A 21,841-nucleotide genomic window follows, 5' to 3' on the forward strand; every position below is an offset into this window, starting at 1 on the left:
AATGGACCTTAGCCCCTTAATCACCATAGCGGTTAATAACCGCTATAGTAATTAAGGGGTTAACCCACCCTGCCCCCTACCCACCCGGGAGGCCTAATCACCCACCCCTGACCCACTATACCCACCCTGTACCCATTGATTGTTATAGTAGTAAATCATACCCATATAATATGGCATGATAAGCTACTAAAGCAGTAAATGGTCACCCTGACTATCCAAAATACACAATAATAAATCCTAGAGTATACAACAAGCACCTAAATCCCCAAACTGTAAAATTAAAAGCAATAGGCAATCAATCAATTACATAAATAAAGCCACTAGCCAACCAATCAATTAAATAAATAAAACCACTAGCCAATCAATTAAATAAATCATACCACTAGACAATCAATTAAACAATTCACACAACTAACCAAACAATACATTCCATATATAAAAGCAGTAGTCAACACTTCAATTAATTAATTCATCCACTAGGCAACACATAAATTAAACCATTAGCCAACAAATTACAGTACATCATTAAATAAAAACGCCCAACAATCTGTAAAAAAAAATACAAATCAAAACAAGCCATCACAATTAGCACAATTTAATCAAAACTATAAACATACATAGAAAATATAACAGTCAATAGAAGAAATGCATTTGCCAAAAAATGCATTGGCTATTACTGTATTCATCTGTACCATAAACAGGTACAGATTAATACATTAGCAGTCAATGGGCATTGAAAAACATAAAAATAGAAAAATCCAATCCAAAAACCTGTAAAAATACAAGTACATACATTCAATATTGATCTTACCTTTAGAAGCGTTGGCCCTCCGAATCCCGTAAATCAGTAAGCTCTCCTCCGGTGACATCACAAAACACAATCAACCGCCATCCATGGTGAAGATCCTGGCCAGGTAACAAAATTCTTCTTTCTTTCATCTGGTATCACCATCTTCTTTCTTCATCTGTGACCATTTCTTTCTTTTCTTTATCTTCTTTCTTTATCTTGTTTCTTCATCTGTCAATCCAACCCCATGTTAAATCCACAATGTTGCATCGCCAGCTTCTTGAGCTGAAATGAGCCGTCACGGACTTAATATGGTCTGAGACGTCACATTTGATTGGCAAATGGTTCTCACGCCTGTGATTGGCTGTGGGAATCATGTGCCCTTTATGGGGGGGGGGGGGGAGTGACGTCATGTAAAGGATGTGAAGCCAGCCAATCAGAATGGCTGTGCGTCCTTTCCCTTTAACATGATGTCACATGGGTCTACTACAGCCAATCAGATTGGGGATATAGTTCCCACAATCTGATTGGTTGAAGTACCACATGAGGGCAGCCATTTTAGATTTAGTGACGTCATGTTAAAGGGAAAGGAAGCATTTGGATCCTCTTGATTTGGAATTATTAAGGACTTTTTGGTTGAGCACTGGTAATCTGTTTTTATATATATATATATATATATATATATGTATATATATATATATATATATATATGCAGTGTTCGACAAACCTATACATTTGCTCGCCCCGGGCGAGTGGATTTAACCCCCGGGCGAGTAAATATTGGCCCAAGCAGCACACGTTTGGTACTAGGTGGCGAGTAGATTTTTTTGTGTGGCGAGTAGATTTTTTGCTGATTTGTCAACCACTGTATATATGTATATATATATATATATATATATATATATATAAAAACACAAAAAAAACGGGCGCACTCATAGCGTATAAAAGTATAACAATGAGTTTATGGATAGAAGGATTTAAAAATACACACTCACAAACATAGCTGAATATAAAGCATTTTTGAGTAAAAACTCTGTGTCCTTGCAGGGACCGAAATCCACGAGGGACGCTGCCTTTCCCTTGCTCCGGCATCACAGAGTGAGTTCTCTTGATCCAAATCTCGCGAGAACTCGGTGACGTCAGTAGGTTTTAACCGGAGTGAATTTGCAATGAAAAACGGGCTGGACGGCTGGGCGGCTAAGTAAAATGCTATCAGCACAGCAAAGATACGCTGTAGCTCATGAGTGGAGTACAATAAACATAAAAACTGGACAGTAATCACCACTGCACTCTCATATATATATATATATATATATATATATATATATATATATATATATATATATATATATATATATATATATATATATAACACAACTTATATTATTAACATCGATACACTTGACTTGAGGCAATGTTTTTCTAACATAATAGAGTCTGTTTGTTTTAAATTATAACACTTATTAACAGAGATATCCCTATTGTTTATTCATTCATTTATATGGGTAAGCATTATTTAAAATTGATGGGAATTCACAATTTGCATATAGGGTGAAGATTACACCTTTGAAGGATTAGCGTGTTATTAGTCCAAGAAATAATATAATATGGATTAAAAGGTTATATAAGACTCAACTAGCCGACATTACATAAAAACAAGTATCAATAGATGCCAAATATGAAAAATTGACACAATAGGGCCTATTCACTAAACTTCAATAAGTTCAGTGCATTACTGAGCAGGTTTACATGTTCTTACCGCACTATAAGAAATTTGTGTCAAAACGGTATTCACTAAGAAAAATCGCAAGTTTTTTATCATGCGCTTAAAAAAAGTCACACCACGTTGTGTTTGCTTGATGAGCGACATGTCGCTCCAGCTGTCTGAGAGCTGCACAGAGAGAGATGCACAGAGAGATGCTGCCTCTCCCTGCACAACTCTTAGGCCTTGCCAGGGTGAAGGCGAGCATGCTCTCGCTTGAGCACTGTGATGTCTTGTGCTGAAGAAGAACGTGCGATTCCTGGCCATTTGAAATTTGTTGCTGTGCGTGCAAGGGGTTGGTGTTGTCGGGGGAGTGGAGCCGTGATGCGCATCACGCTACAAATTCAAGGATCCTTGTCTCTTCAAGCAGCTCTCCACGGAGCGCACACAGGCACTCTAGACCAACACATTGCCGTAATGTATTTAATCGAGATGAGCATGAGTGCACACGCTTGCCCGCTTTCACCCTGGACGAGGCCTTACAGGCGATCTCGCAGTTTTAATTTTAATAACACAGTATTGAAGCAGGGGGTCTCCAGAGCTGAAATGAATGCGGGTCAGCACCGGGGACCCACAGACACAATCCAATGCAGTAAAAATAAACTCTATGATATGCAAATCACGATGTAAGAAACACCAACCCTCTATAACACTGCCTCTGAGATCAGACACATTGTAAGAAACCCCAACCCCATCTAATAGCGTGTTTGACATCAAATGCATTGTAAGGAACCCCAATTCTCTCTATTAGCGTGTCTGAGATCAGACACATTGTAAGAAACCCCAACCCCATCAAATAGCGTGTTTGAGATCAGATACATTGTAAGGAACCCCAATTCTCTCTATTAGCGTGACTGAGATCAGATGCATTGTAAGGAACCCCAACCCTCACTAATAGCGTGTCTGAGATCAGACACATTGTAAGAAACCCCAACCCCATCTAATAGCGTGTTTGAGATCAAATGCATTGTAAGGAACCCCAACCCTCTCTAATAGCGTGTCTGAGATCATATGCATTGTAAGGAACCCCAACCCTCTCTAATAGCGCGTCTGAGATCAGATCCATTATCAATTCTTCTGTATTTGTACAATTTTCAAATTACCTAAAAATTGCAGGGAACCTGTTAAGGATGTACGGGGAACCTAAGTGTTCCTGGGAAAGTGATTGAAAACACTTTTCTAGAGGGAGGTTCTTTAACAATGTAGATATATAAGGGTATTTTGTATCTGGTTTGTAGACATTATTTAAACATTCCCATGCCTGTCCCCCTCCTCTGTTCTGTGTTGATTAATTTGGGAGTAACTGAGCAGGGCTTTCTTTATCTTTTTTGGAATAATTAAAAAATATGTCAAATTAAGAAATGAACAGAAAAAACAAGAACAATACCTTGGTGGGTATTCCCAGCTGCAAAACTGGGGGGAAAGCAGTGCAAAAAACATCATCATATTAAACAAAGAAAAGGAATCCCATATTTCGAAGAGTTTTTTTTTTTTTATCTGGTTTCATTATTTAGCTTGGAGACTTTAGTAAATAACTAATTTGGTGTCTGTTCGCCTTTATTAATGAAGGCCCATATTCACAAACAGGTACTAAGCTAATATGAATGGGAGTAAAGGCATACTAAACCTTAACATTCTTTTGTGCATCTGGGCGACGTTCCTGCCTTTGCTGCCAGTAATCCTCAGCATTTTGGTGTTTTTTGGCCAATTTCCCAATGTTATAGAACTTTCTCACACATTAGTAGAGATCAAAATCTTTGTATAATTTTTAAAGAGCACGTGAAAGCGGTGAGAACCCTTAATGGGTTAGAACCTCCTCTGCTACAATAACATCCCTGCTGGAGCCAAACATATTAAATGTGATGAGAACTTAAAAATACATGTATGTCCTTTTCACCATACTGCCTTAAGAGACTTTTAATTCAGTTTACTGTTGAATGTTGAAAGGAACATAGTGATCATATCTATGCACACTGGAATCAGAGATTAGTATGATTAAACTGTGTTTTTTTTTATCTTTCCAAAGTCACATACACAAAAGGTATTTTCTTTGTGATTCCTCTTTCTGTTGCTCACTGCATAATGGTCACACTGACTTTGTTGCCTAGCTTTGCATCTGGACAGGTTTTTTCGCACTTCTGTGCATTTTGCTCGGAATGTGATCTGCTGCTTACTCTCCTGTGCGATACATTGAATGCTTGCTCTGTGCAGTAGCAACAGCACTTACAGTACTTCCACTACTAAGCAATCAGCAAGTGAAAAGAAGTACAAGGCACGTCATTATTGTTGTTGTCTGTCAGGGGAGAGTTTGTCTCATATGAAAGAAAAACTAAATGGCATGCATTTTGTTCTGATACAACTTTTCCAAAGGATACTAGCACCTCCTGCCTTCCCTCAGCACCTGAACAGACATGGGTTGAAGAAGGGTTATGAAAAATAAGGAACTAGCGTCTTACAGTATTATTTATATTATTTAAGGTGAAAGACTAAAAAAAAGATGTTAACATTGCATGCATGTTTAAACACACACACAGAACCACACTTATTCAGGTTGTATTATCATTAACCCTGCGGGCAGGCCTATTTCATTCATAAATAATGCAAATGCTGGCACGCCAGCTATATTAAGCAGGGCTTTCGGGATTACAAATTCGGTATGTATATTGGTAGTGGGTGATGTTTGGTAATAAGAGAGGGTGTGGTGTTCCAGTACTTCCCTACTTGCAAACCTAAATAAATACATTCTATTTCTTAACGATTTGCGAGAAACTTTGTCACCTTGTTTAAAAGGATTGAGATCTCCTGCATTCAAGCACAGTTAATTTGATTGCACTCTTAATGCTCTGGACAGAACTGCGGACAGGATTTACAGGGCCCAGGATAGAGTACTGACTTGGGCTCCAGGTGATAAGTGCAGAGTGGTGGGTACCTGTAGTAGCAGTGGTGTGAGACAGTATGCAGTATGGGGCCCTATAGGACAGCTGAAGGCGAGTGTGCACACCTATGTGCCAGAGGAAACTTTTGAGGCAGTTAGACTCGATTTCTGCTCGGGTCCAACGTCTGGTCTAGGCTGGACCCGACACTTATCCCGGCTCTCCCGCTTACCTCCTGTACATTGACTACCTTGTACGGGACAACTTTGGATTTTCACTAAGGAGAGCATGTACAGTAGCACCTTGCTAGGAATTTCCCTTTACCCTGCATGTCAGTCCTTGTAGCTGCAGGCAGGGGAGGGGTTAAGTCCTCACTAGGCCCTGACATGTGAGTTAGTCACATTATAGATATTATACAGTATGCTGCCTTTTTAGAAGGGCAGTGTCAGTCACGTTTTCTTCTAGAGATTGCTAGAAGGTCACATTTTCCTGTTGTGACTCTTTTGCAACATGTATTCTGCCCAGATACTGGGGCAGAATGTTGGCCACCCCCTTAGGTATATAAGATGGGTTCCTCCATTTTGGAGGCAGAGCCCAATTAACATCAGGAAGATCCTGTAAGATCTAAGAGGACTCTAGGGAGGTCTCCAGGCTCTCCTAGCCTGTAAATCAGGCAATCACTTTTATTATTTTCAGCATACGGACAGTATCCCAGTGTTAGGGTCTCTCTAGAAAGGATGCTGAGAAATCGCTACACTGCTGTAGGGAGTAGTTCCATCTGCAGGGCTAATAAGGGACCTGGGGTGGACTGACAGTGAGTTCTGGAAAATGGTCTGGATCTGCGACTTTGCAGGGCAAGAGGCTCTATGGGAGAGTTGATCCACTATGTGACTCGCAAGTGAGAGAAACTGATTAGTATTATTTCTGAATGCTAAAACCCAGTCCTGTTGATGTCTGTGTTGCTGACTAATAAACCAGTTAAAAGTTCCTGGCGCCCTTTTCTATTATTACACTCCTCATCAAGAGCCAGCGCGGATTTTCAGCCCTGAGAAGATTAAGGTAACAACTGTGCTATTTATATACACTTTAAGCCACACATAACATATTAGGCAGTCCTCGGTTATCCGACACAATGTGTTACTCAAAATGGCGTTGGATAGCAAAACGTTGTAAAGCGAAACACGTTTTCCCATTGGAACACTGTTTAAATGAAAGGTTCTGTTCCTGAAGGCATTTTTAATGCTAAAATAAGATATGCAGCACACACATAAATTATATAGTGCATATACTGTATTATATATATAAAAATATAACATAATATATAATATAATATAAAAATATAATATATAGTATAATATATATTATATACACATAAACAACTTTGCAAAGCGTCGTAAGAGCGTTGGATAAGCCGTTTTGGCGTTGTAAAAATGAACATAGGTATGCATTGCATAGCGTTGGATAAGCCATTCATTGTAAAATGAAGCGTTGTAAAACGAGGACTGCCTGTACTGTAGAAGATACACACGTACCATGCTTGTACCATAATTACACAATTACTATGCATGTACCATATACACCCACACACACACTGTCGCACTACACATGCACTACGTACAAACACTCCATGTATACATATGCATCATAAACACACATCATACTGCAAACATACATACAGGTAACAGAAATATTTACTAACTAACATTGTATAGAGGAGCTGAAAGGGAAGAGCAGATACAGTATGGAGGTCTCTCCAGTGCCTTCTGGTGGCTGGAAACTGCAGTGTCAAGCAATCCTGCTCTCCCCCTACTACTACTATCACCACTATTATTTTAAACTGATCTACTGGAAGGAGCAATTGCCCCTCTGTTCCCCAGGCCATCCTGTCAAAATAGCAATAAGGAGGGTGAATCCTGCCTTGTTATAGGCTCTGTTGTGTTCTTTCGACCCTAATTGCCGCAGCACATGGGGTTAAGATGCAGCATGTCCTGGCATTGGAGCTGCAAACAGACACTGAGCACGTGCAGATCATTATCCTGAGCCCCGCTGTTTCCTCGCAGCATTAATCCAGCGAGCTTTGTCTCATTACTGGATAATTGTGTGTGCTGCACCAGGTGGCAGAGCATGCAGGGAGGTGGGTGGGTGTCTTTGAACTTGGCTTGGGTGGATACCCGCAGCCCTGTGTGTGACTTTCTCTCTCTGCGCGTTAACTTCCATGTACACCAGCATTAAGCAGCCCTGATCCAAATGAGGGGAACATGATGAGCAGAGTTTATAGAAAAAGGTCTACATATTCCACAACATCAAAATGGGGCCCAGTGAAGTGATGTTTAAATACCCCACGGCCCACGAGAAAATAAAGTCATTCTTCACAATTCCCTCTCTATCCCTATGGCGATTAGGATTCAATTTGGACTGAAATAAAGTTCGGATTTCCAAACAGAAATTCTTTAACAGTCTGTGAGTGTGGTCACTTTCTACTTAGTGACTCAGTGCTAATGAGGGAGACTTGACAAGCACAGAGTCACCTTTGTAATAAAGACCAACCTTTTGTTGTTGTTTTCGGTCCCTGACTCACTGCTCTCACATTGAATTATTCTTCCTCTCCCAGTACAATGAGTGACATCACTCTGTGTGCCTCTAGTATGTATTAACAAACAAACTGCACTATGCTGGGTCAAAATATCTGTAAATATTGGTACCGAACAGATTCACATTCACAGCTGCGAATGTAAAAAATATATATACAGGTAGTCCTCGCTATCCAACGTTTCACTTTACAACGAATGGCATATCCAATGCTTTACAATGCAACCCTGTGGCCGTTTTTCAACGCCAGAATGTGTTATCGACGCCTGAGTGCGCTATCCAATGCTCACTGCCACTGACTAACATGGGGCTCACTTTACAACGGTTTCACTATCCAACGCTTCTTCCAGAAGGGATTCCGTTGATAACCGAGGACTGGCTGTATATATACATACTGTACACACACACTCAGGATAATGCACTTTGGATCTTATTTTGGAAAGATTTATAAAACACTTTAGATTGTAAAACGAAAGGAATGTACTGTATTCAAATCAATCCATATAAAAAAGTAACAGTAAGTGGGTTTGTTAATTAAAAAGAGTACTGCTTCTCTGTACCATCTCACATATCACACTTTAACCACAATGCAAATATGTGTATATGTATATACGTACACACACACATTTATAGAGACCTTATCTTAAGACAATTCTGCTAATATTCTCTAATAGCATCTTGCTGCTCTGTTCCAAGTCATACTTTATTTCTATGTGCAAGATACTGTCGGGGCTGCACAAAAATAGATGATGAAAAGGATTCAGCGGGGTGAGTGGGTGAGGAAGTAGTTAGAGGGTGGTACCATTGCCTGCTGCATGAAGGGAAGGTGACCAATTAGCCTTCCCCTGCTCCTATTTTTTAATGGTTAAATCAACCACTGTCACCATGACAACCATCATAAATATAAAGGGGGAAAAAACACAAAATCCTATGCGCAACGGAATCACTGCACTGAGTAAGGTTATCTCCTGCTCTGCTTCAATGTTTCTTAAAAAATAAAACATATTAAGGCTTTACTAGACCATATAGCAAAGCAAAGTAGTGATATCAGCAAGCAACATTGTTTACATTTTAAAACATTAATTTAGCAACCATGCAGGTAGTTTACATCAGGGCTCTTCATCTGGTGATAAGCAAATGGTCTTCTTGATGTGACCCTTCACTCTGCTGCTAATGTCATACTAGTTTCTGAGGCAGCTAGGGGCAGTTTTTTTTTACCCTACACTCACTTGTATGTAGAACTAAGATAATGAAAATATATATGGTACCAATTATCTCAATTTTAGCAAAATGTGGAAATATAGTATTTTTTAAGTCTTTAAATGTATTGAAAATGACATTACAATAGCTTGTGGCCCTTCTACTGCTATATGTTTTCGGACCTGGCCCTTTCATGAACTAGTTGAGCTAGGATAAAAAAAAAACAATTCTAAGGCCACACTTATAGTGCGTGTGACGGCGACGCAAGAGATGACGTCACCCGTCATCGCCGTCGCCGCTAGCGAAAGTTGTAATTCGCTTTCCAGTGACGTCGTGGGCGACCAGGTGTTTGATTGGTTCAGAGGCTGTCACGTGTGGCGACAGTCTCTGAAAAATAAATTTTGACCAGCTTCAGAAATTCACGCCGCCAGCATCGCTTCCGTCGCTCCGTCGCATCGCGTTACTATAAGTATACGCGACGGCGGCAATACATTTGTTTTGTCGCGACGTCACGTCGCCGTCACTATAAGCGCAGCCTAAGGCGTTGATAATACCGGTGGCGGCCGGGCGCGCTCTGAAACCTGCACTGCTGGCAAGAGGAATCGGGAGGCAACAGGGAGGCGTGCCAGAGGCGTGCCCATGACGTCACATGAGCGGTTCGCCCTCATTGGCTGAACTGCTCAGGTGATGCGGCCGTCGCTCGGGAAAATCAATTTCTTGGATCTGCTCTAAATTTGCGCACTTGGCCGTCTGGTTCACGGTCGTTGTCGCGTTTTGCACTTAGTGCGCGCTCAGTGCAAAACATGTATTTGTTTTGGCATCGCGTGCCTGGCCGATTTGGGTATAAACACATTAGAGAGGATTTTCATTTATTGTATCGGTCTTCCAAACAAATCTCTGGCATGCTAGAACATAATGACGATAGGTTTATCACAAGGTTTCCTTTAATCATAAATAATATTGCCAAAGCGGATATGCAAAGTATTGAAGGCCTGGAGGCCATTCTGGCATAGAATGGGTTATAAGGTGTGGTATTACAGACTGTACCTGTAAAGCAATTCATGCTGCATACACCTGATGAAGGAAAAAGAGAGGATGCAGTGTTTTGTAACAGAGGAATATTGAGGTAGAGTCCCTGAATTGCTAGTGCTGCAGAGCATTTTACCCACTTGTGAAAATAAATACTCCATCCGGATCACTTGTTATAATGAAAAGCTGTGTGGAGCTATGTAAATTAACCCCTAGTTGGAACAAGGTCTAGCAAGGATGAAAAAGGATGTCTGGGGGAAGTCCTGAGACCCACCCAGACCCCTTATATATAAATCCAGCAACTGTATGATCCAGTGAACCTGGGGAAGCTCCCACTTTCAAATAGTAATCATAATGTACTCACATAAGTCCATTTTCCATCCGGATCTGTGTGCTCCTTGCTGTGTATGGATACAAACGGAATCACCCTTACCGAGGGGGAAGGTGGATCAGCAGGCACAACTGTGCAGAAAAGAGTTGCACAGCGGTGCAGAAAACGGTCCAGCCGTTTGCAACTCTTTTCTGCACAGTTGTGCCTGCTGATCCACCTTCCCCCTCGGTAAGGGTGATTCCGTTTGGATGCAGTGTTTTGTGTTGTAATTATGGACAGACCTGCCAACCGAATAGTTGCTTTTTAGACAGCGGGCATTAGGGAGCCACAGCATTTATGCTACAGTGTTTGTGCTTGTCGCAGAGAGCTGGCTGGCATCTGGGCAATGCCATATGCCAGCACTTCTCAAACCAGAGACAAGGATGCCTGTAGACATCAGGGGCTAACAGGGACCAGAAGGGAATATCAACACAAAATGATACAATGTGGCTGTGCATGGCCTTTAAGGGCAATCACCTTTACTATATAGACCTCTACTATTCTGTCTTGTGCACGACTCAAAATGCAATAGAAAATAAATAATGAAGTCTGTGTACATTTATTAGAGGACCGCTTCCCACGAAAAATAGAGCTGGAGGCTGCTTCCCATCAAGACATGCAGAGACAACGTAGCACAAATAAGAAACTAGCTGCCACAAATCAGAGTGCTCATCATGAGAGGAAACAGAAGATAGACTGCATGAGAGATTGGGAGAAATAGAGTAGAAGAGAGTGAAATGTGAGAGAAGGTGTATTTTCCTAAAGTAGACCAAGAATGACTGTAAAAATTGAGGGGCACAACGCTTATGACCCTAATTATGATCTCATACTGTATGAAGACTATATATAATCTTTTTTTTTTTAATAAAAAGAAATATCTGTTTTAAAGAAGTGTCAATTTGTAAATAAAATGAAGTAGCACATGGAAACATCACACTGCTATTATCAGTGTAAAGAGACATTTTCTTTCTTGATTGCACAGAAGAAGAGACTATTATCCATAAAACGCACTCTCTCCTTGGTATTGTTAGGTCTACACAGCAGTGAGATGAAGGGGTTAATGAACATTGGACTGGCTTCCAGGAATCCCAGGAGGTGATGCCACCCCCTTTCTCGCTCCGACGCTGGGCAGGATGGTGCTGACAGCTTGTTATGGTTTTATATATTAACAAGTCAATACAACATAAAGAAATGATAAGATTAAATGGACACTCTTTCATCCTCTCTGCAGGGACTTTCTACAGGTGGCACAAGAACTGCAGTTATGCAGCTAGCTCAATTTCTACTCTAGAGAAAGGCTGACACCAGAGCTGTAGTTTTCAACCTGTGCTTTGTGGAGGTTTCACAACTTTTTACCAGGGCTTACCCCATATAAATTTGGTAATGGTTTATATTTTACTCTTCAAGACCCAATTATAATATTTGCCCTATTTTGTCATTGAATCATATAAAGCAGGAGTCGTGCTCACCCAATGTATCTTGCTCTCGGTTTAAGAGACATAAACGTTTTCAATATGAAGTGTCTGGGAGGTTAACATTGACTTCTCCCCAGGGTCCAGAGCAATCTAGAGATTACTATGGTAACATCAGAAACTACAGTAGAGATTAAGAAAAATATGATTTGTAACCAAAACAACAGTTATTTTAAAAACGCAAGACATGCACAGTGGCAACATTTTATGAGTTAACATTATACAGGCTTCTGAGAGAGGAAGTTTGCCACTTGAAAAATGTTACTAAATATTATCTATAAGGGAAGAGAGAGAGAGAGAGAGAGAGAGGGAGAGAGAGAGAGAGAGAGAGAGAGAGAGAGAGAGAGAGAGAGAGAGAGAGAGAGAGAGAGAGAGAGAAGAGAATAAAGCAACAGCTTTATTACAACTACATTGTCTCTATAGCAGATTCTCTGATGATGAAGAATGTACTGTACTATGTGATGTGATACACACATTAACCCATTCAGAGCTATAGAGCCATACAACAGACCGGGAACTATGCACACAACAGGGGGCAGGACCACATTCATTTCTCAGGAACAATATGAAAAGCACAAAAAAATGTATGACTATGAAGTGTTTTCATGTGTTCTCTACAACTCCTGTTTGTGGAATTCCCCTTTAATAAGTTTAACCAATAATAATTAATAGAAAAGAGTGGAATGGAAAACAATCATAAAAATGAGTGCGAGAGGATGTTACACATAGATCCAGCTGTAACAAATGAGAGTTAGATGTAAATCGTATAGCAGCAGAACAGGGAAATGCTGGGTAGATAAGCATTTCAACGTTTGCAAAGAGAGGGGACAGAAGAAGCTGTGTGTCACAGTGTGAAGGAGAAGAGAGTGAAGGAGAAAGCCGTGTGAGTCAGTGTGAAAAGAGAAGAGAGTGAAGGAGAAAGCTGTGTGTCACAGGGTGAAGGAGAAGAGAGTGAAGGAGAAAGCCGTGTGTGTCAGTGTGAAAAGAGAAGAGAGTGAAGGAGAAAGCTGTGTCACAGGGTGAAGGAGAAGAGAATGAAGTAGAAAGTTGTGTGTCAGTGTGAAAGGAGAAGAGAGTGAATAAGAAACCAGTGTGTGTCAGTGTGAAAGGAGAAGAGAGTGGAGGATAAAGTTGTATGTGTCCGTGTATAAAGCGAAGAGAGTAAAGGAGATAAACGAGTGTCACAGTGTAAAAGAAGAAGGCAGTGAAGGAGAAAGCTGTGTGTGTCACAGTGTGAAAGGAGAGGAGACAGAAGGAGAAAGCTGTGTGTGTCACAGTGTGAAAGGAGAGGAGACTGAAGGAGAAAGCTGTGTGTGTCACAGTGTGAAAGGAGAGGAGACTGAAGGAGATAGCTGTGTGTGTCACAGTGTGAAAGGAGAGGAGACTGAAGGAGAAAGCTGTGTGTGTCACAGTGTGAAAGGAGAAGAGACTGAAGGAGAAAGCTGTGTGTGTCACAGTGTGAAAGGAGAAGAGACTGAAGGAGAAAGCTGTGTGTGTCACAGTGTGAAAGGAGAAGAGACTGAAGGAGAAAGCTGTGTGTGTCACAGTGTGAAAGGAGAAGAGAGTGAATGAGAAAGTTGTGTGTGTGTCACAATGTGAAAGGAGAAGAGAGTGAAGGAGAAAGCTGTATTGGATATGTCACAGTATGAAAGGAGATGCTACAGTAGTAAGGGAGAAAGCTGTGTGTGTCAGTGTAAAAAAAGAGAAGAGAGTGAATGAGAAAGCTGTGTGTGTGATCGTGTGAAAGGAGAAGAGAGTGAATAAGAAAGTTGAGTGTGTCACAGTGTGAAAGAAGCAAGTGGAGGAGAAAGGTGTGTGTGTCACAGTGTGAAAGGAGAAGCTAGTAAGGGAGAAAGCTGTGTGTGCCAGTGTGAAAGGAGAAAAGAGTGAAAGAGAAAGCTGTGTGTGTGGTCTTGTGAAAAGAGAAGCTAGTGAACGAGAAAGGTGTGTGTCAGTGTGGAAGGAGAAGCGAGTAAATGAGAAATCTGTGTGCGTCTGTGTGCAAAGGGAAGAAAGCGATGGAAAAGGCTGTGTGACAATGTGCAAGAAGAAGAGAGTGAATGAGAAATATGTGTGTCATTGTGAAAGGAAAAGAGAGTGAAGGGGAAAGCTGTGTGTGTCCATGTGAAAGGAGAAAAGAGTAAAGGAGAAGGTGTGCGAGTGTGAAAGGAGAGGAGCGTGAAGGGGAAAGCTGTGTGTGTCAGTGTGAAAGGAGAAGAGAGTGAAGGAGAACGCTGAGTGTGTAACAGTGTGAAAGAAGAAAAGAGTGAAGGGAAAGCTGTGTGTGTCACAGTGTGAAAGGAGGAGAGCGTGAAGGGGAAAGCTGAGTGTGTAACAGTGTGAAAGAAGAAAAGAGTGAAGTAGAAAAGCTGTGTGTCAGTGTGACAGGAGAAGAGAGTGAAGGAGAAAGCTGTGTGTTGGTGTGGAAGGAGAAGAGAGTGAAGTAGAAAGCTGTTTGTCAGTGTGACAGGAGGAGAGAGTGAAGGAGAAAGCTGTGTGTGTCGGTGTGAAACTAGAAAAGAGTGGATTAGATAATTGTGTCCCTGTGTGAAAAGAGTTCAGATACTAACTGTCTGTTCCAGTGAGTGAAAGTACTGTAATATGTGTTCTGGTTTGCAGTTTAATGAGAGAAGGGATTGGAGATAAATTAGAGATATCTTGTATAGTATGGGCACTGAAGCTGGTCACTGTTACTATTTGCAATCAAGAATAAATCATTTAATCTCCTCAAATTTGTTCATTTCATCCCTGTCAATTCCCAGAGCCCAGTGCTACCAGGATTAAACCCAATACATCACAATATAACAGATTTTGAAAAGATATGGGTGAAATCTATTTTGCAGAATTTTCCGAATTTTCCATTCAAAATCTGTTGCGCAGTGTAAAATCAATTGACGGATTATGCCCAATTCAATCCATGTGGATTATTAAAAAACTGCCACTGGGTACAATCCACTGGTTGATTCTACCAATTCTACCAATCCAATCCGGGGATTCCGCAATCCGATGGTGGATTTTCAGAATCCAATCATTTGCTGATTGGATTCTAAAAATCCTCCAGCGGGTTGTGGAATCCGTGGATTGGATTGTCAATGATTAACAAAAAATCGGAAAAAGGGCGAATTGGCCTTTTTGCAATAAATCTGCAGACCAAAGGAACCGGCTGATCCGCAGCTGATCCGAATCCGTCCCCAAAAAATCGCCCATCTGTAATTTTGAATATTAATAACTATTTGTTATAGTGAGAGTGTAGATGCCTTTGTGGTAGTTATGACAATCTTTTCCACTCTCTATAACAATCATGAAAGCTATGAAACTGCTATGAAAAAGTTGTACAGGTAGTCCTCACTATCCAACGTTTCACTTTACAATGAATGGCATATCCAACGCTTTACAATGCAACCCTGTGGGCCGTTTTTCGATGCCGGAATGCGTTGTCCAATGCCTGAATCAGTTATCCAACTCGCACGGCCACTGATTAACATGGGACTCACTTTACAATGGTTTCACTATCCAACGCTACTTCCAGAACGGATTCCGTTGGATAACCGAGGACTGCCTGTACTGTAACTGTTTTCAAGAGAACCCGGTTGTGGTAAGTGCAAAGCTTTGTTGCTCCAATTTCAGAAGGTTGTCCATGTTTATGATTTAAGAACAGAAATGAAGGGACGCTAAAATATCTTCCCTTTTTCTGCAAATAAAAATATCATTTGTGAGCACTTTCCCTTTTTATGAAACTGATGTTGGTAAATAATGGCACACTGACACCTCCACTCTCCACTATTTCTAACACTATTTACAGCTGATTAGACCTCTTCAGCAGTGTATTATCATATTGTCATTAAAGCCTATAAGAATTGGATTATCTCTGGAAAATCTCCCGTGAAGGAAGCTCATTTGATGGTAATCCAATTACATTGGACACTATAGTGTTTTCATGCCCTTTGGTTCCATACAGAAAATCATTAAACATTCAGCGAACTGCAATGTTATAATCACAGCTGGCATTAGAAGTTTCTTAGAACTGAAAAGGATGTAATAACTGTTAAAGCTCCCTGAACTAGCATTGCAGTATGACACCTAAGCATTGCCTACTCAAATCATATTATAGTAGCCAGACACAGCAACATACTGATACATTTGTAGGTGGGACATGAGAGTTTGTTCTGTAGCAATAAAATAAAAGGTTGAAAGGTTCCATTCTATGTCAACCTGAATGTGCCAGAACTCACACCACTTCGCTGCTCTACCACATAGTCCCTGCTTTGCGGCAGGTGCATACAGCACCATAGAAGCCTCAGCCCTTAGAAGCTTACAGTTCCAGCGACTCGCTTGTGGGTTACAGAGCTGCTGATCATCAACCAGTGTAACTGACTCATTTTCCTGCGTGGGGCCACCAGAACCGAATGCTTGTTTAGCTTGGAGCAATACAGAAAATCGCAGTGCAGTCAAAAGTGTAATGATTCTTGCATTTAATCTATCATGTTCTTAGAGAGCTGACATAAACTGTTACCACTTTAAGCACCTTCATTGTCTCCAGCAAAAAAGGAACATAGCCTTTACTTAACCATTAGGTATTCCAGTGGTATGAATAGCATGGTGATGAACCAACACCAACGTGCTTACTTGAAAAGATGGCAATATACAATTGTATGTATTGTTAATGATTGACTACAACCCCTCTTGCTCCCTTGATTGTTTACATACTGTATGTGGAAACTTACAGTAACTAAACTCTAAAGCAGGTATGTATCAAAAAGGGAAGACTTTTCTTATGCTACCCCATATATGCTTTTTTTTTATATAATGAGGTACGTTGCTCAGTAGGTAAATAGCCACCTGTTCCCTGGCAAGCCCCGAAGGAGAAGGAAATAGAAGAGACAACCTTACCATTGCAGTGAGTCTGGACAAAGGACTTTCCAATGCATGTTACCACTTGCTGAACACTGTTCTCATCCTTAGCTGGATCTCAGTATAAGAAGGATGGGAAAGAGGATTTCTTCTGAAACCAAAAAGCCCAACGCTCTTCCCAGGACCTTCACACCTCTCTTCTCCCATGCAATAGCCTTGGTCCTGAAGCTCTCCTATCCCACCCCGTGCTGTGTTCTGTCTGTGTCAGGGAAGTTTTTAGCTCAGATTCTGGCTACAGTATAAAGCAAGTAGAGCTACCTGGGGACTGGGGAAGCTGCTTTGCTCACTGAGTCACTTTGCTAGACACACTGTTTTCTGCCTTTGCTGCTAAGCTCTGCCTTGTATACACATTCATTCAGACAGTGAGCCAATCAGAGGCAAAGTACATGATAGTTACTTCTATTTCAGTTGCTCTGTCCACGGAGCCCAGGCAAACTGCAGTCAGTAGTGATTATAAATCCAGTTCTTGCTCACAGATTAAAAACGAATTAACAATCCCATTTTTACTGTATCTGTACCCAGTTTCGCGGCAAAATAAAGTACTTAGTTTACATTTGTTGTCTTATGTCTGCACTACACAGAATCAATGCATGGACTGAGAGATCAAATATATAAATAATAATCGAATCTCACGTGATCAATAATGTGCCTGTAGTTTAGTTAGTTACTCGATATCTGGAGGTTTAAGACACACCAAGCTCCCATGGACAGTGTTGGATTATCACCATACGGTATGTATTGCAAAGGACAATATTTAATGCCAGTGAGATTCATTTACTGTGAACCATTTGCCTTCTACACGGGACCAAAATATTGGCCAGGGTAATAAATATGGCAATTATCTACACACGTACGGGTTAGTTTGCCTTTGTTAGGACAATGTGATCACAATGGCAACGATCCACTAAAGGTTGATCAATGTAAAAAATGACGTTATCAGTGCCTAACACTAATCTTATTTGTCGAGCCAGTCACTAAAGCCATATTGACCGTGGTAAAGCAGTGCAAGTGGCTTTTTACCACTGCAATACTGTTTGTCAGCATTGTTTTTAACCCACCCTGCAAATGGGTAATTAATGCCAAATTACTTATTTGCATGTTGTTCACTACTGGGGTATCGCCAACAATTAATCTCCCATTTTTCACATATGCCAGGCTGGCATTAAGCCTATCTTGCCCATGTATACAATGGTCACTATATACACAGGCAAGATAAGACTAGTAAAACTTGACAATTTAGAATATGTCATAAAATACATCATATCAAGATTGTAGAACATATTATTTAGATCTATTAGACGACATAGTTGCCAGCTATTCATGGTCCAGATCTTGGTACAGTAATTTGCCACATCGGCTACTAAAAGCTTCATTTTGCACATAACGATGTTATGCTTTTTGTATTTTATTTGTCTGGTGTTTATGTTGTATGTTAACCCATTTGGTGCCTACCAATGCATTGGTAGTCTCAGGCATCAAAGGGGTTAAATAGCTTGCTGCCATTGAAGTTTGTAAGAAATACTATCACATAACCTATGGTAGAACAGAGCAATATCTCCCTTCCCTCCACAATGGCATCACCATTGCTTACTAACACTGATTTTTATGAGGTATTGCTATAGTTATTTAGCCATTTTTCGTGTATGCAAATGTAATGACTATTGCTACACAATTATGAATAAATTATTCTTAGGGAATACGGTGGTAATTCTAATAATTTTCAAAGCAGAGACAAAACCGATGTAAAATTGCTCTCTATTGGTCATGTTATAATTTCTAATCCCGTGTGCTCTCAGAGTCCCAGAAAAGAGACTAAAAACCGATATGGATTAACACAGCCAGCGTCCCTGCTTCTGAATGGGACTCCCGCTGTGTGAATCTTACTGGACTGCATCTAGCTGCAAGGGCAATGAAGGGGTTAAACCTCAGAAGCCTGTTTCTTGGGGCAGAGGGGGTGGATGAAGGGGTTTGTAGTCCCAGGGTGGTGATTAGGCCTGCTTGAAAGGTTGCGGGAAGAGTTAACCCTTCCCTACCATAGCGGATGGGAACTGCTATGGTAATGAAGGCGTTAACCAGTCCGGCTACCCCCCAAAGGAAGGCCTAAACATCCATCCCTTAAAGTGATGTCACATCCTTTTGAACTAATGTAACCTGTCACATGGTACAGCAACCAATGGGATTGTCTTCAACCCATTGGCTGTAATACCATGTGAAATAGCCATGTGGTTTTAAGGATGTAACATGTAACATACCTCCCTTGGAGATGACATCACATCCTTAAGAAAAAAAAGGAGGCGGGCACATGATACAGCCTCCAATCGGATTGGAGCTGTACCATCTGACCCTAAAATGTGACATCACAGGCCATATATAAGGCCTGTACGTCTCATTTTACCTGAAGAAGCCGACGAGACAATATCCTGTTGTTGATTTACCATGGGGCTTTGGATTGAAAGAAGAAGAAGAAGATAGAAGATTAAAGAAAAGATACAAGTAATTACAGATGAAGATAGAAGACAGTGATAGAAGATAAAAGAAAGAAGATTTTTTTACTTGATGCTGGTCTTCAATGTGGATGGCGTTGTATTGCGGTTGATGACGTAGTGGTACGAGAGCTTGCAGATACGCTGGGATTCGGAGGGTGAAGACATCTAAAGGTAAGTAAAATATTACATGTATAAAATTCTTTTGTTGACGTTTTTTTATTGTATTTATTTATTTTTATGTATTTGCTTGCCCATTGAGGGATAATGTATTAATCTGTGCCCCATTAGGGTACAAAAAAATATAGTGACAGCCAATGCATTTTTTGGCAAATGCTTGTTTACTATTATTGATTGTTATTTTTTCAATTTCTGTTTATTGTTTGGATTCAATTGTTTTGAATTTGGATGGCTTGTTTTTAGTACATTTTAGGCTTAGCTAGCGGTTTTAATTAATTAATTGTGTTATTGGCTAGAGGTTTTATTTATTTAATCGATTTGTTGGCTACTGGTTGAAATTAATTATTGGTTTTGTTGGCTACTGGTTTTATTTCTTTAATTGATTGGTTGGATAGATGTTTATTTATTTGTATTCTTATGTTTTGGAATAACATAATTGGAATTATTTTGCTGTTTAAGTGATAGATTAATGTAATTGATGTGCAGTTGAGACTTTTTAGTTCTTTTATTGTTGGGGTGTTTAGGTGATTGGGCATTTCTTTGATTATTGTGTATTTTTGGTCTTAATTATTTGTATTAAGTTGACCATTGAGTGATATAGTGGCTTATAATGCCCATATTATATGGGTATGATATCCCACTGTGCCAATTACTAGGTACAGGGTGGCTATAGTGGGGCCGGGGTGGGTGGTTAGGCCTCCCATGTGGGTAGCAGGAGATGGGGGTTAACCACTTAATTACTATAGTGGTTATTAACCGCTAAGGTGATTTAAGGGGTTAGGGGCCATTAGATTGTATTGTTTCTTGTGTTGCTGGCATCGGAGGACATGGACCTGGAGTATGCCGGCAGGGGTAAGTTTAACGTTCTATTTACTTTATTAATGCTGGCTGGCTAATGTTTGATTTTATAATGGGTAAATGCACTATTATCCATATCTGGATAATAGTAATTTTTCCCATTACTGTACTGTATGTGTTTGGGGGAGGGGGGTTGTAGGGGGTAGAAGAGGTGGGTAGTAGGGTTGTTGTGTATATTTTTATTTATTGTGGGTAGAGTACAGAGATTGGGTGAAGGGGGTAGTAGCCCCAGGGGTGGATGATTAGATCACCGGGTGGTAGCCGGAGGCATTAACCCCTTCATTACCCTAGCAGTTTTAACCATTAAGGTAATGAAGGGGTTAACTCCACCTGCAACCACCACCCCCCGCAAGGCCTAAACACCCACCAAGGGCTAAATACCAGCTGCACCCATCCCCGCTACCCACAATAAACCTGGCACCGGTAGTTAACCCTTCATTGCCTTAACATTTAGCCACTATGGTAATGCAGAGGCATGTAAATGCATTTTTATTGCATGGGATTCATGCCGGGGACATCCGGTGCTGATATTAATGGGTATCAGCTCCAGAGACTCCCGGCATCAATCCGATGCAGGAAGAATGCATTGTTTTTTCTAAGTCCTCTCTCGCCTTATCGGTAGGTTCTCACCACCTTCACGCCAACTTTTCCTGCCGGGAGGATTTTGAGAGGAAATCACCATACTAGGGCCTCGATTAGCCCCATTAACCTAATTGAGGCTACTACAATTGCACAAATGTGAAAACTTGCCGATAAGTGGCTTATCGCGGCTTGCCTGGCGATTTTTTGGGGAGGAAAAAAAATGCAGATAATGCATAGTATCATTTGTCCTATATAATATCACGTGATGTCACACCCCTCTGGATATACCTTTCACGGAGGTTTTTAATTGTAGGACACCAAGGCAAGTGCGGAACACACATCTAGTCTTTGGAAATGGGCCAGAAGAAGGGGTTCACCCTCCGAAACGTTGCCCACTTGTTCATATATTGATCCCTCCCACTTTTTATGGTGTTTTGTCTTCTTTTCTTCACCCTCTTTCCTTTCCTCCCTGCCACCTCTTAGTTATTTTTAGGTTTACACTGGAACTGTGTCCTCTAATGTTTCAGTATATTTAATTATGTTCTTTTGGTATCGTGTCATTTGTGCTATTCGTTGTTTTACTATATAAAGACTTTTTGGCATGGCCAAATCTCTTCCTATTAATTTCAGTGCTGGAACACCTTTGGGATTTTGGAAATTATCTGTGTTTTGCACCAAAATGGACCTATAAATGAATAACAAGATCCTTTCACAGCCGAGCACTGTAACTGTGCAGTAATTTTAA

General features: G+C 40.7%; 1 protein-coding gene across 1 annotated transcript in view; it reads right to left on the reverse strand.

The window, feature by feature from the left end:
* Positions 1-17,290, reverse strand: part of HTR4 (5-hydroxytryptamine receptor 4) — a 460,473-nt gene extending 443,183 nt beyond the window's left edge. The window contains exon 1 of the mRNA XM_075600936.1: positions 16,973-17,290. The gene's annotated coding sequence lies outside the window, so the exon portion shown is untranslated. The remainder of the gene's footprint in view (positions 1-16,972) is intronic.
* Positions 17,291-21,841: the final 4,551 nt, after the last annotated feature.

The sequence above is a fragment of the Ascaphus truei genome, chromosome 5 (genome assembly GCF_040206685.1).
Source record: "Ascaphus truei isolate aAscTru1 chromosome 5, aAscTru1.hap1, whole genome shotgun sequence".
NCBI classification, from domain to species: Eukaryota; Metazoa; Chordata; class Amphibia; order Anura; family Ascaphidae; genus Ascaphus; species Ascaphus truei.